The following is a 15,069-nucleotide window of genomic DNA, read 5'->3' as shown; positions in this document are numbered from 1 at the left end:
GAGATGAATACAATGAAAGGTGGCTTCTTTCTCTCAGATGCTCAAGTCTGGGCAATGGGTGGAGAGGAGCTGGCCTCCAGTGCTCTCCAAGACACGTGGAAAATGCAATCATTTTATTCCATTTATTGTATACTACATGGCAGGTACTGTGCTAAGAGGAATGATCTCATTTAATCCTCCTAACTCACGAGGTGGGGATCATAGTCATCCCTATTTCACAAATAAACTAAGGCTCAAAGATGTTAATTCACTTGCTCACACTTACGCTGCTTGTGAGGGACAGAGCTGGAACTCCTAAAGGGGAAAATGAGAATGAGACTTAAAAACTGAGTAGGATTAGCAGCTTTCAAAATCTGAAGGGTCAAGAAAGATCTGGTTCTCTTAGTCTAAAAGGTTATCCTGTAGAGAACTCAAGTCTACTATCTCCTAGAAACAGAGTCTGCTCTCAAATTTTAAGAGCAATGAATGTGGACTATCCAGGCAGAAAAGTTCTAGAGGTTTGCTACTGAAAAGACTCCACCATGGCTGCAGTAACACAGATGGCAAGGCAGGAACCATGTGCCTTCAGTGTGATCTCTAGCACCTAATTCCTATGCTGGCACACCAGCTTCACTCTCTCAACTTTTGTTGGGTAAACATATGAAAGAGCTGCTAAGTGGAGGATACAAGCCAAGGGCCTGGCTGTACCAGAAGACACAAAACTCTCCGCAGAATCAGAGAGGGGAAATGATCTGCCTAAGATGTCAAAGATGGTCAGTGATACAGCCAGGATTCAAACCCAGACATTTAACAGATCAAAGCACTTTCTATCAGATCTACTCTCATCTCTAAGTGGTTTCCTCCCTCAACTACTACAAACCACCAAATCCCAGTCTTACCTAGGGTAATCAACCATCTTGTTGATCAGGACCAAGGGTTTCCTGCAACATGGACTCTTCTTTTTTTTTGAGATGGAGTCTCGCTCTGTTGCCCAGGCTGGAGTGCAGTTGCGCGACCTTGGCTCACTGCAAGCTCCGCCGCCTGGGTTCACGCCATTCTCCTGCGCCTCATCCTCCCGAGCAGCTGGGACTACAGGCGCTCGCCACCACACCCAGCTAATTTTTTGTATATTTAGTAGAGATGGGGTTTCACCATGTTAGCCAGGATAGTCTCAATTTCCTGACCTCGTGATCCACCCGCCTCGGCCTCCCAAAGTGCTGGGATTACAAGCGTGAGCCACCGCGCCTGGCCAACATGGACTTTCAATGCTAACACTGAAACACCGTTCACAAACTACCTATAGCACTGGGCTGTCTGCCAATGGTGCATGAAAACTGGCCATAACTTAACAGCTAAGAACAAAAGCCTCAGAATTGGGATTTTTCAAATATCCAAGGTTCCAAACCTATTGTACATACTGTCTCCCTCAATATTGTTGAGGGGAGAGAAGACAGAAATAAAAAAAAGGCAACAAACAAGCATTCATCTACCTTGTAAAATGGGTTGGAGCAGGTATTTCAAACCTAGCCTTTTTTTTTTTTTTTTTTTTTGAGTCGGAGTCTCACTCTGTCACTCAGGCTGGAGTGCAATGGCACAATCTCCGTCTCAATGCAACCTACACTTCCCAGGTTCAAGCAATTCTCCCGCCTCAGCCTCCCGAGTAGCTGGGATTACAGGCACCCACCACCACACCCGGCTATTTTTGTATTTTTAGTAGAGACAGAGTTTCACCATATTGGCCAGGCTGGTCTCAAACTCCTGACCTCATGATCCGCCTGCCTTGGCCTCCCAAAGTGCTGGGGTTACAGGCTTGGGCCACCGCGCCCGGCCCCTAACTGCTCTCTAATTGCTTGGCTAGGAACCCCCAATGATTTCCTTCATAAACGGAGGACACAATGGCAATAGCATTTCAAATGAAATTTCACACCCACAATCAGTAGATTGCAAGAAATAAATGTGTAAGTTGCTTTTGGGGTATTCAAACTCCCTTCAACTACAGTGTCTGCAGCAATACAAATACATTTGAAGATAGAACAACAAGAAGAGGATTTAAGTAGAAGGGACTTAGGTTAGACTGTTGGAATTCATAAAAATGGGACAGAGGGTTTATAAATTCTGGTTTTTGTTTGTTTGTTTTTGTGACAGGGTTTCACTCTGTTACTCAGGCTAGACTACAGTGGCACGATCTCAGCTCACTGCAACCTCCGCCTCCCAGGTTCAAGTGATTCTCATGCCTCAGTCTCCCAAGTAGCTGGGATTACCACACCCAGATAATTTTTGTGTTTTTACTAAAGACGGGGTTTTGCCATGTTGGCCAGGCAGGTCTCGAACTCCTGGCCTCAAGAGATCTGTCCACCTTGGCCTCCCAAAGTGCTGGGATTACAGGCCAGAGCCACTGCGCCCAGCCCAGAGGGTTTAATAGAGTAGCATTCTAGCCCTTTTTCCCTAGGCGTAGATTCTCCTCTGCCTGAGCTGATGTTTCTATGTCCTATCTGAAATAAGAGAATGATCAGATCATTTTTCATGGCTTCCCCCTCTTAACCTAGGAAGAAGGAACTGGTTTTCCTTCATAACAACTAATCTATTCCTTCAACCCTCGGAATAAAATTCCAAAAAGTGTGTGTTGCTGCAATGAAAGGTTTGATAAAATCTAAAAGCAACACATAACACAAGGTAGAAAATGTAGTCCCTGACAAATATGTCGGTTCTACCCAAATATTTAGTTTTGGACAAAGTCTCATGCAAAGATGGGCCCTTTCTCCAAGGATCAAGGAGCCTCCCGGCCACAGGGAAGAGGGGAAGTTGGATGGGAGAAGTGAGGGCTACACTGGGCAATGGGGTACGGTTTGCAATAACAGTTTCTCCCTTGGAAAAAAAAAGACATTTTATGCACAAGGAGCTTATTTCTTAAACAAACACTCGTGGTTTTGATTTACACCACAGTCTGCTCCTAAATAATTTATGGCGGGTTAAATTTATTGCCAAGCCCTGGCTGGCTGCAAATTCGAATTGCCAAATAATTAGATTTTAGGGCAAAGCTTATAAATTACCCGTCGATTTGTCCGGACTTGTTTGTCAGTTGCTTTGTGCTTCGGGTCATCTTTGGCATTTGGCTGTTTGGGTTTTAATTGCTGATTTACACTTTGACAGATGAGAGCTGATGCTCGAAGTTTCAGGACAAGGAAGGGTAAAAAATCGGAGCTTTAAAAGCCTGATTTTTCACCTACATGTCCCCCCTCCCCATCTCCATAGACCCCAAAGCAATTAAAATATAGAAAAGAGGCTGAAAATAGACACTGCTATTCTTTATTCGAGGAAGGTATGGGCGCAGAGTGAATTATAATTTACCTTTATGGAAATCTGAATTTTTCAAACAACACAATACCAATAAATGAAGCAGACAAAGTCTTAGAAACCACATCCTCACCCGAGGTGTGGACACCTGCGTCTACCTCTGTATGCACATGACTCAGAAACAGCCACAGTTCAAACATTTTTACATACTCAATTGTAAATAACTTCAGATATTAGTGCCTCTGGGAAGCCGACCCTTCAGGGCACCAACAACCAAATGATTTCTTTGTAGCTACCTGTATACACACATTTGTCATGAAATTAATTTAAACAACTCTCAGGTTATGTGCTAGAGAGGTCCCCTGGAGACATCACTAAGGAAGGGCCTAGAAGTGCAAGGGTACCAAGCCCAAAAAATCTCTCTGGATAGTACCCTGGCTCTATCACTATGTTGATAAGAGGGCCTGATCTCTCGTGTTTCCCAGAGAAACAGGGCCTGCCTCCCAGTCACCTGCTGTATCCCAACAGCTTACAATGAGGTTGTAGATCAGAATAATACTAGTACTAATTCTACGAATAAGAGCTAATACCTATAAGCCATTACATATCGAACACTGTTTTGAGCATTTAATATGCTTAACTCAGTTTATCCTCCCATCAGTCCTGTAAGAATGGTGCTATTATTAACCCCACTTTGCCAATAAGGCAACTGAGGCATAAAAGAGTACAAGTAACTGGCCCAAGGTCATACTACCAGTAGGTAGTCACGACTCAAATCCAGACAGTCCAGTTTTGGAGTCCATGCTTTTAAACACTATGCTCTACTGATTCTCATCAGAACAGCGTCTACCTCAGCTCCCCTCACTTTGAAGGTCCCGAGTCCACATTCTGGGACTTGGGCACATGCAGCCAAAGCCTGTTCCATCAGTCACCCAACGAAATGAAGGAAAGGCATGAGTCTTGCTCAAGATCACAAGATGAATTAGAGACTTAGTTAGAGAAAGACCATTTTTCAAACCAATCCAAATATTGCCTTAAGATACACTAGCTGGGGGTGAAGAAATGGCGGTGAGTAACAAGTGATCAAGACAGGACCAGGCCCACTCAGGCAGACTGAGAGTTCTGGTCAGACCACTTGACCAGGAGCCCAGGGAAGCTGGCTGGGCTACAGGAGGCCTTACTCAGTAATCTCCATCCATAGCCCCAGGGACTGCTGATCTCTTCACAGAATACTGCATGCCCATGGGGTGGTTCACAGATTCCCTGTTCTCTGCCCACAAGTGACAGCCAGCAGCCAGGAAGGTAAACAGTTGTGCTGGCATGACAATAGATTTTTTAAAATTCACTGACTAGTAAGCAAGCAATACACAGACTGATACCCCCCCACAATGCACTGAACACATTTCTCATACATTGTCCCATATGATCCCACATCTCTGTGAGCAGTTTTACAGATGAGAAAGCTAAGAGGGTCAACTGTTGTCAAACCACAGTCCCATCACTTGAGAACTTGTTAGAAATGCAAATTTCTGGCCTCCACCATAGCCTTTCAGAATCAGAAGCCCTGGGGATGGGGCCAGCAGCCTTGGTTTTAACTGCCCTCCAGGTGACTCTGATGCTTGCTGAAGTTTGAAGTTTGAGAACCACTGGTCCAGACTACAGCAGTGTTTCTCAGACTTCAAATGACCTGAGGAATGTGTCAGATTGCAGATTCTATCTCAGCTCTGGAGTAGGGCCTGCCTGACATTCTGCATTTCTAACAAGCTCCCAGGTGATAAGGATGCTGCTGGTTCTCAGATCACAATTTAAACAGCAAAGGTGTAGTCTAGAGCATCTATGTGACTAACTCTTTATCGCTGAGGTACTGACCAAGTGAGAATCAGAGCCCAAGGCTCTCAGCTCCCCTCGCAGAGCAAACCCTTACTTGGCCCACTTTAAGCACCCAAGTCAAGCCCTCTAAGTCTGCTAACCATCCCTAGCTCTTATTGCCGACATTTCATCCACCTTGCTGCCAAGAGCTAGGGCAGAAAAACAGGCCTGTCACATCCAAGAACTTCATAGAGTAGACTGGCACATCTCTGTCAGGAAGCGAGCAAAAAGTCTTCTTGTCATGGCAGTGCCTGCTTCCTTTCGGAATACTGTCAAGACCAGGGCATCAGCTACCTTCAGAGTGCTCAGCACACTACTGTCTCAGCCCTGCAGAAAAAAAACCTTCCTCTGTCCAGATGGAAGCAGGACTGGATACCTCTGTCCAAAAAGCAGGACTGGATACCTCTCCTATGAGAAGACCACTCATTACATACACAAGCCAGGAGCTTATCTGGTCTATCTAACTGCCTCTGGTCCTGAGAAAGGCCTCTCCAACCCTGGCCACAAATTTGGAGCTGCATTACAGAATTCCTGTATATCCTAAGGCACCTGCTTGGGGACTCCTTGCTATCCTCACCAGCCACCACATTCAACACCATAAACCATGAATTTCCTTTCAGGTCTGCCCCCGACATTGTTTCGCCAGTCACATTACCTTTCCAGTGAAAGTAGACCTGATCAAAATGCCATGTTTCATCTCATTCATCAGCCCTACCCACCATCTGCAACTACCAATCCCATTCAGTTGATCAGTTGGCCTTTAAAATGCTGCTAGTGCTGTGAACAATGCAGACACGGTTCCTGCATTTCCAGACAATGCCATCTCAAATCTTGGCTCTGTTTTGTCACACTTTTAGAGAGCAAGATTCCAAGCTTTCTAGCCAGTTATTATCCTATCTACCTAACCATCACTACCTACCTCCTGTAGGCCAATGGCCAAACAATGCATCAAATAGGTCCTAGAGGAATAACTACCCACATTACCGCTAAGGAACTCAACTACAACAGCGCTGCCTGTTATGTTCTCCCTGATACGGATCTTCTACTCAGAGTACCCCATTTACAACAACTATAGATTCCATGCGCCACTCCTTAAGAAACCTCAGTACCACTGACTCCTCAGTAGCCCACTAGTATCCAAAAGAGTTATGAGCTACATAAGAACATGGTTCTCAAGCTTGTTTCCTTCCCAGCACACCTAAGGGTTACAACATGTAACTTCTCCCCATTTTCACCATCGCCAAACAACTAACAACCTAGTCCAACCCACTAGCATCTCTCTCAAGTACTGCATCTGTACCAGTCTCCCAACATACATTTTTAACCTCTTGGAACAATTTCCTTTCAATTCCCATAAACTTTGGTTTACAACATCTATTTCTGTTTCTTCTTTTCCACTCAGTAACACATTCAAATTTCCTTTTCAGGCTCCCCAACTGTACCCCCATTGTAGAGTATGAACACTCCTTTACTTTCAGCAACATCGGCATCTCCAAATAAGTGCCTCTGCCAGCACCGAACCCTCAGATTAGCCCTTGGCTGGAATGGCCTTCTAGGACTAGATACTGACCACAGCACAACAACAGAAGTAGAGCCACTTGTGTATCAGATCTGTTTTGCCGCCCACTGACCTTCCACATCTCCTTACTGGCCAACTACATGCAGGGACAGGACTAAAACAGCAGCCTATCCCAAGGCACCTCTACATCCAAATAAAAGTTGCCCTGATGTTTGTCTCTCCCTCCAGATTTCTCCTTTCTGATTTACCTCCTTTCTGACTCTCCCAACACCTGACAGACAGGGCTTTGTCCATGGCAGCAGCATCAATACATATAAACGCCTTTCTGCCTGTGCCAGCCTGTTCACCCTTCTGCTGCAGACCTGCCAGCCTTTGATGGGGGGGGGAGCTGGTGTCAACGTGGGTACACTCTTGTTTCAGGCTTTCAGGTTATGGCCCGATTTTCACAGCTAGAGCTCAAAACTCATCACATAAATATAAGGCTGTGGGGGTTTTTAAGTATTGTGAACACCCAGGATAAGAGGATAAAAAATAATCATCCCAATGGCATCTTAATCAAAATGATGCAAGATCCTTTTTCCCAATGAGACACAGAGATGGAGAAAGGGTCTCCTGATATCAGTTTCCTCATGTCAAACAATGGAGATCAGTCTACAAAAGAAATGTAATCAAGAGGGGAGAGGAAAAGCAGGGCAGGAAGGAGGTAGGGAGAAGTGAAGCCTATGGCCTTAACCGAAACACTCTTGGATTTCACTTCCCCCACTGCCCCCACTTTCTGACCTGCTGGCTTGCTTTTTATGGCTATACCTGTTGCCAATGCTCAGAGGAAGCTCAGCCTCCACCCCCATGCCCTCCAGTCCCTTCTGCTCCCACTAATCTCCACATTACCCAGACCTTCCTGCCTCTTCATCAGTCACTCCTTCCACACTAATCTCAATGTTAGTCAGTCAGATGTTTATCTTTTTGAAGGGTCTAAACCTCCCTGGTCTATTGAAGGTGGGTCCCAGCAGATCCAGATCCAAATTCCCAGTATTTTTTTTTTTTTAAGCAGGGGGAAGGTGAAGGGGAGGCGTCATGTCATGTCATTCCCCAGCCTCTGACTCTTCCTGGAGACCTAGCAGCCCACCCAAATGCTATACTGAGGTATCAGCCTCCTGACAATGCCTCAGAGCCTTAGTCTCCCTGAAAATACCTCAGAGCCTTAGCTCACACCATATCCACTTTCACCCACACCCTTTTACCCACATTTTATTGGGTAAGATGCTCTTAAGCCTCTTCTAGCTTCTGTACTTTCACTTATAGCATCCCAATAAGACCTTCTAGCTCAAATGGGAGAAACAGCATAAAACTGACATATATAATCCAACTAACTGAACAGTGAAATACTTGCCAGGTTCCAAGTCTTTATTCTCCTTCTACCTCATTTGCAACGCTTCCACAAACAAGCCTGCAATCAAGGTCAGTTTTTCCAGACTTAGGCCATTGCATTCTGGCTTACTATGTGAACCCCTTCTTCTCTTCCTGCTATAATAGTTCTGAATGGTCTCAGGCCCACTTGGCCCTCTCTGGTCTCCTGAATTTCTTACAACATGAAAACTCTGCAGCCCTCCCGCACACTGTGAGCAGGGCTGATCATTCCCATCCTTTGTGCCCCACTGTACCCAGCACTTACCCATGTCATGGTAGTTCTCATACGGCCTAATGGTTGTCACACAAATGTCTGCCCTCCTTGACTATGAGCTCCTTGAGGGGAGGGACCATTTCCTGTCTTTATACCCCCAGCATCTAACACAGAGCTTGAAGTTACTATCCAAAGAGTAAAAAGAAGCCTTTTCATTGCCTCTAAGGTGGTTACAATGAGGTCTTCCCCATTCCTTTGCTGACTTAGCTGGTTTTGTCATGTCCAACAAAAACTTTAAAAGGCAGCTCAGTGTCACTGTTATTTTACAGTCCCTGATTTCATTCACCATTTATCAATGGCCCTATTCTTTAGAGCTCTTCCCCACCACCAACCTTAGCCCAGTGTCTAAAAAATCTGCATTCCAACAGCTGTCTCAGCCCTGGGGAGGCCACCAGGATAATAAGAGGCTGGGGGGATGTTTCCTGATTTGCACTAAATTATGTGGTGATTTTGTTACCAGTGACTCAGTGTTCCCCAAGGAAAGTTCCTGGCCCCACCCCCAGGCAACTCCACAGCCTACTACACACCATGGCAGCTTAAAGGTATAAGCCCTGGGGAAGGTGGAGAAGCAGTCTGAATAGAGCAAATAAACCGCTTCGATCCTGCCTCTGCTATGCCAAACACACAAGGCAGCGCCACCATGCATCAGTGCTCCATTCCCTGAGATGTATATTTTACTTCTACATTGCTATGTCTGCTCCAAATATAGACAGGCCCTTCGTGAAGTCGCAATACGGCCAAGACTCGGACACAGCAAACGCTTGTTCCCATTCCGGGAGTACTAGTGAGGAGCCACAGTGGGAGCCAGGGGGAGGCCCAACCTTATGAGGGACCACCAGGAAACAGCAGCCTGTGGAGGAAGACGGCTTTGGAAGGAGGAGGGGCAAGTACCACATTTATGGAGGCAGTGACAAAAAAGACAAAGGGGCCTAGCGGGCTGTCCCATTCCTACCATCACTGGCCATCAATAGAGGAATTCATTTATAGTGACCCTGAAAGAAGAGATGTGTTAAAGTAGAGATATAACTAAAAAGAAAGGCAATAATTGCACTGATGGGCAGGGGAAAAATTATTCCAGGAGTCAGAAGCCTGTGCAAGAACACTTAAGGCTCACACAGTCGTCATAACTCAGCCCCCTCAAGCATTTTGTGCTCTGCTTATGGTGTTAACTTTAATGTCTTAACATATAACACCATCCACACTAACACAAAATACTACACACGCCAGATGAGGCTGAGTTATAGTTGCTGTGGGAAGCATAACTTTGAATTTCCTGATTTTGGTGCATTTAATCTCAACCATAATGTTACATTAATGTCGGTATTGCATTTCATTTCCCAGTTTAGAAGAATAGCGTCAGTGCCTTCGCCTGTCTGTACAGAAAAAAGTGCATGCTGACTGGGGCCACAGACAGAGGGACCGCAATACAAGAATTAGGCTCTCCAGGAAAAAGACCTGGGCCCCATCCCTCCCGACTGGAGGAGTTACAACCAGGACAAGCAAATGGGAAGGGAAGGGTGGGTTCTTTCTCCAGGGAATTGCTTTTCTGTTCACTTAGTCACGGCGGGAACCAAGAACAGAGAGAAGGAAAGAAGCTAAGCATGGAGCAAAGAGCAATGTGTGGGGCAGGGCGGGGAGGCAGTACGTGGGGTTAAGAGGATTTCTGCCTTTCAGCCTCGAACGAAGGAAAAAGAAATCAATATAGTTTGCTTTGTAGGGATCTTAACCAATTTCCTGTAAAGTTTTCCAAAATGTCTCTTTCACAAAAGACTAGTAACGATGTGGCAACTCTAGGTCACACTGAAACCCTCCGCATCTCTTCTATATCAGCCCTCTCTGTCACCATCAACCCTCCCCACCTACCCTTCAAAAATAACAGCATCTGGACAATTTTCTGGAAACGAGAAACTCCTTTACTCATAGTTCTAACTCAAAATGCAGATGGACTCTCTTCAAGGTTTCCGTAAAAGGGAAAAAAATGCCCCTGTGGACAAAGACCAAACACTAGAAACCTCAACCCCAAAGGTCATTTTTCTCCAAAGGTATGGGCACTTGAATACAGATGAGAAGGCAAACAGTCAGTGGGGCTGCTACAGAGCAGAGACAAAAAGACTACCCAGGAGCCTGACGGATGGCCAGAGCACTCCGGGAGGAAAGCAGGTGGCCGCCAGGATGGCAGCTTCTCAGATGGGGAGAGCTGGGCTGCACCCTCCCTCCCTGGTCATCCAGACAGCTAAGGTTACCTCCTCCTCCCAACGTGCTGTGGCCTATACCTCATTTTCCTCACTTACATTTGCTTTGGTCTCTTCTGAACACTGAGGTGGTGAGCGAACTTGCCCCAAGGTTAAAGATACACAATTAAAGATCCCACCAAAGCTTTCAGACTGCTCTCTGGGCCTCAGGGTCACAACAACCATCATTCGGTGCACATCCACACCAAAATGAGCAACATGAACTCCTGCTAGCGAGGACAAAGGAGGCACAATTCTCCTAAACCAGATACAAATCTGCCTCTATGTCAGGAAACAATTCCTAAAACAAGAAAGGAGCCGCATTCCTGAAATGTAGACCCTCTAAAACATTTTAAACCATCTCAATTAACATTTAAGTGAAAAAAACGTTTTCAAAGGAAAACCAGTCTCCTATTCAACCAATACCTATCATGTTAATCTGAATCAAAACATGTAACACAAATAAAATGAGTGCAAAAACCAGAACACCAAAGCCTATGACTGGCAAGCCAAACACTCCAGTTTCACCTAGCTGAACAAAGTACAAAAGTAAACAGCAAAACTGGTAACAAATGGAAAATACCATGTTTTACCATGTTTATAACCAATACTGTTACTCACCCAACTACAACAGGGCTTACACCTGTTAGTTTTTCACAATGGCATTCCTTTAGGATAGTCCCAATAAGCTGACTCAGCTAACTTAGGGACTTCTGGAAATCAAAGATAGATAAAAGAGCCCCACATTGAGCCTCCAAATAGGCCATGGCCTAAAACTGTTTCTGCCTCCTATATACTCAAGGGGTGTGACACACTCTCATAAAAACAGAAGTGTACCATGCAGAGTCTTGAGTACTGAAAGTTCCTACTGGCTGTGGTGGCTCACACCTGTAATCACAGCACTTCAGAAGGCCGAGGTGGAAGTATCACTTGAATCCAGGAGTTTGAAACCAGCCTGGGCAACATAGTGAGACCCCATCATTATAAAAAATAAATAAACAGAAAATTAGCCAGGCATGATGGGGCATACCCATAGTCCCAGCTACTTGGTAGGCTAAGATGGGAGGATTGCTTGAGCCCAGGAGGTTGAGGCTGAAGGTTGAGGCTGCACTGAGCTGTGATCACACCACTGCACTCCAGCCTGGGCAACGGAGCAAGACTCTGTCTCAAAAAAAAAAAAAAAAAAAAATAGAAAAGGGAGCTGGTCAGGAGAGGAGCCTGGATGGTTCTCATTTATGAGCCCAGCCCTACTCCCAGGAGGCATGCAGACCTTACTCATACAGAATCAGGCCGGGGGCGGTGGTTCACACCTGTAATCCCAGCACTTTGGGAGGCCGAGGTGGGTGGATCACCCGAGGTGGGGAGTTCGAGACCAGCCTGACCAACATGGAGAAACCCCGTCTCCACTAAAAATACAAAATTAGCTGGGCATGGTGGCGTATGCCTATAATCCCGGCTACTCGGGAAGCTGAGGCAGGATAATTGCTTGAGGCACAGGTTGCGGTGAGCCGAGATGGCGCCATGGCACTCTAGCAGTGGACAACAAGAGCGAAACTCCATCTCAAAAAAAAAAAAAAAAGAATCAAAGAATCTCTGTCAAATGGACAGCCATCAGCCATTTTGAGAGAGCACTAAGGAAGGCTGATCTAAGGTGTATACCTTATTCTGGTCCTTTTGCTATCTTTTCTGGCAGTTCATTCTCATCCCAAATCTCAACCTTTCCTGCTTCCATTTAAACTTCTTTCTTTTTTGTCCCTATTAAAATCAAGAGCAAGTTGTTATCATACTCCTTGGAATAACTACTCCTCAAATGATGAATCTATTCAGTCTGGACAAGAAATCAGTCACCAAAACTATATTCAATTTATTTTCTAAGTTCTATTTTTGTGCCTCTAATGATTTTTGGTCTAATTCCTGAGCTTTTCCAATTTCTCCACTTCCCTTGTTGACCAGAAGACCTAAACAGCACAGAGACTCTAGTAAGAACCTGACCTATGTTGACCTCAATGGAAGGATGCTATTCTATCTAGGACTGACAACTTCTCCAATCCATCTTCTTGGCTTTCGCTGAATCCCATCAGGATCCTCCTACCTGCAAACCTTAAAAAAGCTCTCCCATTAAAAAGGGAGATTTTAAATTGCTATAACAGGTTTCAACCTGCCGTCCCTTTCCTGAAGGTGGTCTTTCCTGAAGGTGGTCTGATGGGTAGTCCAACACAGATGTCTGGCCCCAAACTCACCTTCCCAACTGTTGATCACAGCATTGTAGAGGTTTAATGAAGTCAAGATGCATTACATTTATCACTTGCCCTAGATCCACTCAAATCCATCACTATGTCACAGCAAGAAGTTAGATTGATCTGACAGGATTTGCTCTTCTTCACAAACCCATGTAAGTTATTACTCAGTGCCCCACGCTCTTCTAGCTGTTTGCTGATTGATTATCTGACGATCAGGTCAAGTATCTTCTCTGGAATCACAGTAAACTAACGGGTCTATAATTTACAAGATCATTCGTATTCTCCTTTTAAAGATAAGCAAGACAGAAAATGCTTCTTCCTGAGTTCTCTAAAGCAACAGCTAATGCTTTGCTAATAATGAACCAGGGCAGCCAATTCCTTAAGTGCCCTTGGAATCACATCATCAGGGTTCATTGATTCTGGAGATAATCTTTAATCAGGCCCAGATCCTGGTCAACAATGTGAAGCCCTAACTCAGCCTGGGTCTGGAAGGTCTTGGTGCCTAAGTCTGGGAAGGAAGTTGGTGACACAAGCTGTTTAAATCTGTACTGCATGATGTCTTCAGCATTGTGATAAATAAATAAATAAGTAAAAATAAAGCCCTTGAAAGAGAGATGAAAGGAGACATTGACAGACCAAACTGAGACATGATTCAGGCTTCACCTTCAGGAATATTGGCAGGACCCTCTGCAGGACAAGAAAACAGAGCTACATAATTATCTGAGCTTATAATCTAATCGATAAGGTAAGAAAATACACATATATAAGCATATGCCAGAAAGCAGTAAATGCCATAACAGAGGTGCCAAGTGATTATGAGGGATCAGAAGAGGGATGAATCCTATGTGACAGAGATGTGTTAGATTTTAGTCTCATGTCCCACTAGGGCTTACCCAGTGACTGAAGTAGAAGAAATAATATGACATATTAAGATTTGGATCCCTGATTCCCAATGTGGGAGAATCTACAAAACCAAAATTCCCAACGTACCACCCAGCTGCCCCCCCACCACACCAGAGAAACTCCAGTAGCTTGGGGAGGCAGGGAAGAAGACTCTACAGTACAGGCAGGAGCAAGAGGCAGAGAAAGTAAGCGTGGCTTGAGTAGCTCCCAAGCTGCACTCCCTTTCACCCAAAGGACCTTCCTTTAGGATATTCTCCTTATCCAGCTCCTGTGTTCCCAGCCCTCAACAGAACTCACTCCAATGCCCCAAAGGCAGACCAATGCATTAAGGGAGTATAGAAAAGAGGAGAGGAGAAAGGGAAAACTAAAGAGGTTGTCATATCTGCTTTATGTAAAATAATCTACCATTCTATCCCTTCCTGAAAAAACCAACCATGACAAATGAACCCAGTTTATCTTTGAATGGACCACACTCCTCCCTACCTTCCAAGTGCCCAATGCTGAGGTCCCCTTCTCTCCCTCCTCCTTACGACTGAAAGTTGTTCCCAGAGCAACATGTCTATGCATCCCCAAATCACAGTCTATAACCTAACCCTGTAGAGAAGAGTTACAGTCCTAGAGCCAGGCATATTCAATACACCAACACTACAATGAACTGCTACATCAGCCCCCAATCATTCCCTCAAAGCAAACACCACATACTTCAATATCACCTGCAGCTAATCCAAGCCTCCTAGTAGCATTAACTTAAAAGCTAAAAGGTCTTTGAACACAGCTGGTGGCTAATGAAAAAAAGCAAGGAAAGAAATTGTCCTTTCCAACAGACCAACAATGGTACTTACTCAGGTTATCTAATGCTGCATAACAAATCATCCCAAAACTTGGGGCTTAAAACGTCAATAATCATTTGTTATCCCTCACAGTTCCTGTGAGTCAGGAATTTGACAATGGCTCAGCTGGCTGGTCTGGCTCAAAGTCTCTCCTAAGGTTGAAGTTACATGTCCACTGGGGCTGCAGTCATCTGAAGGCCTGACCGGGGCTGGTAAATTCACTTCTAAGAGAGCTCATTCTCATGACTGGCAAGTTGGGCACTGGATTTTCGCTAAGAGCCTCAGTTCCTACAGACATGTGCCTCTCCACAGGGCTGCTTGAGTGTCCTGGCAGCATGACAGGTGGCTTCCCCCAGACCAAGTGGTCCAAAAGAGCAAAGTGGACTGCAATACTTTTTATAACTTACCCTCAGAAGTCATACATTATCTCTTCCACTGTATTCTATTAGCTCTACAAGGATATCTTTGATTCAGTGCAGGAGGGGAACTACCAAGGGTGTGAATAGCAGGAGTTAAGGATCAC

General features: G+C 45.1%; 1 protein-coding gene across 13 annotated transcripts in view; it reads right to left on the bottom strand.

Annotated features, from left to right (window-relative positions):
• Positions 1-15,069, bottom strand: part of ERI3 (ERI1 exoribonuclease family member 3) — a 134,788-nt gene that overhangs the window by 102,905 nt on the left and 16,814 nt on the right. The window lies entirely within an intron of this gene.

This window comes from Chlorocebus sabaeus, chromosome 20 (genome assembly GCF_047675955.1).
Source record: "Chlorocebus sabaeus isolate Y175 chromosome 20, mChlSab1.0.hap1, whole genome shotgun sequence".
NCBI lineage: Eukaryota > Metazoa > Chordata > Mammalia > Primates > Cercopithecidae > Chlorocebus > Chlorocebus sabaeus.
This window is presented reverse-complemented; position numbering and strand designations above follow the sequence as displayed.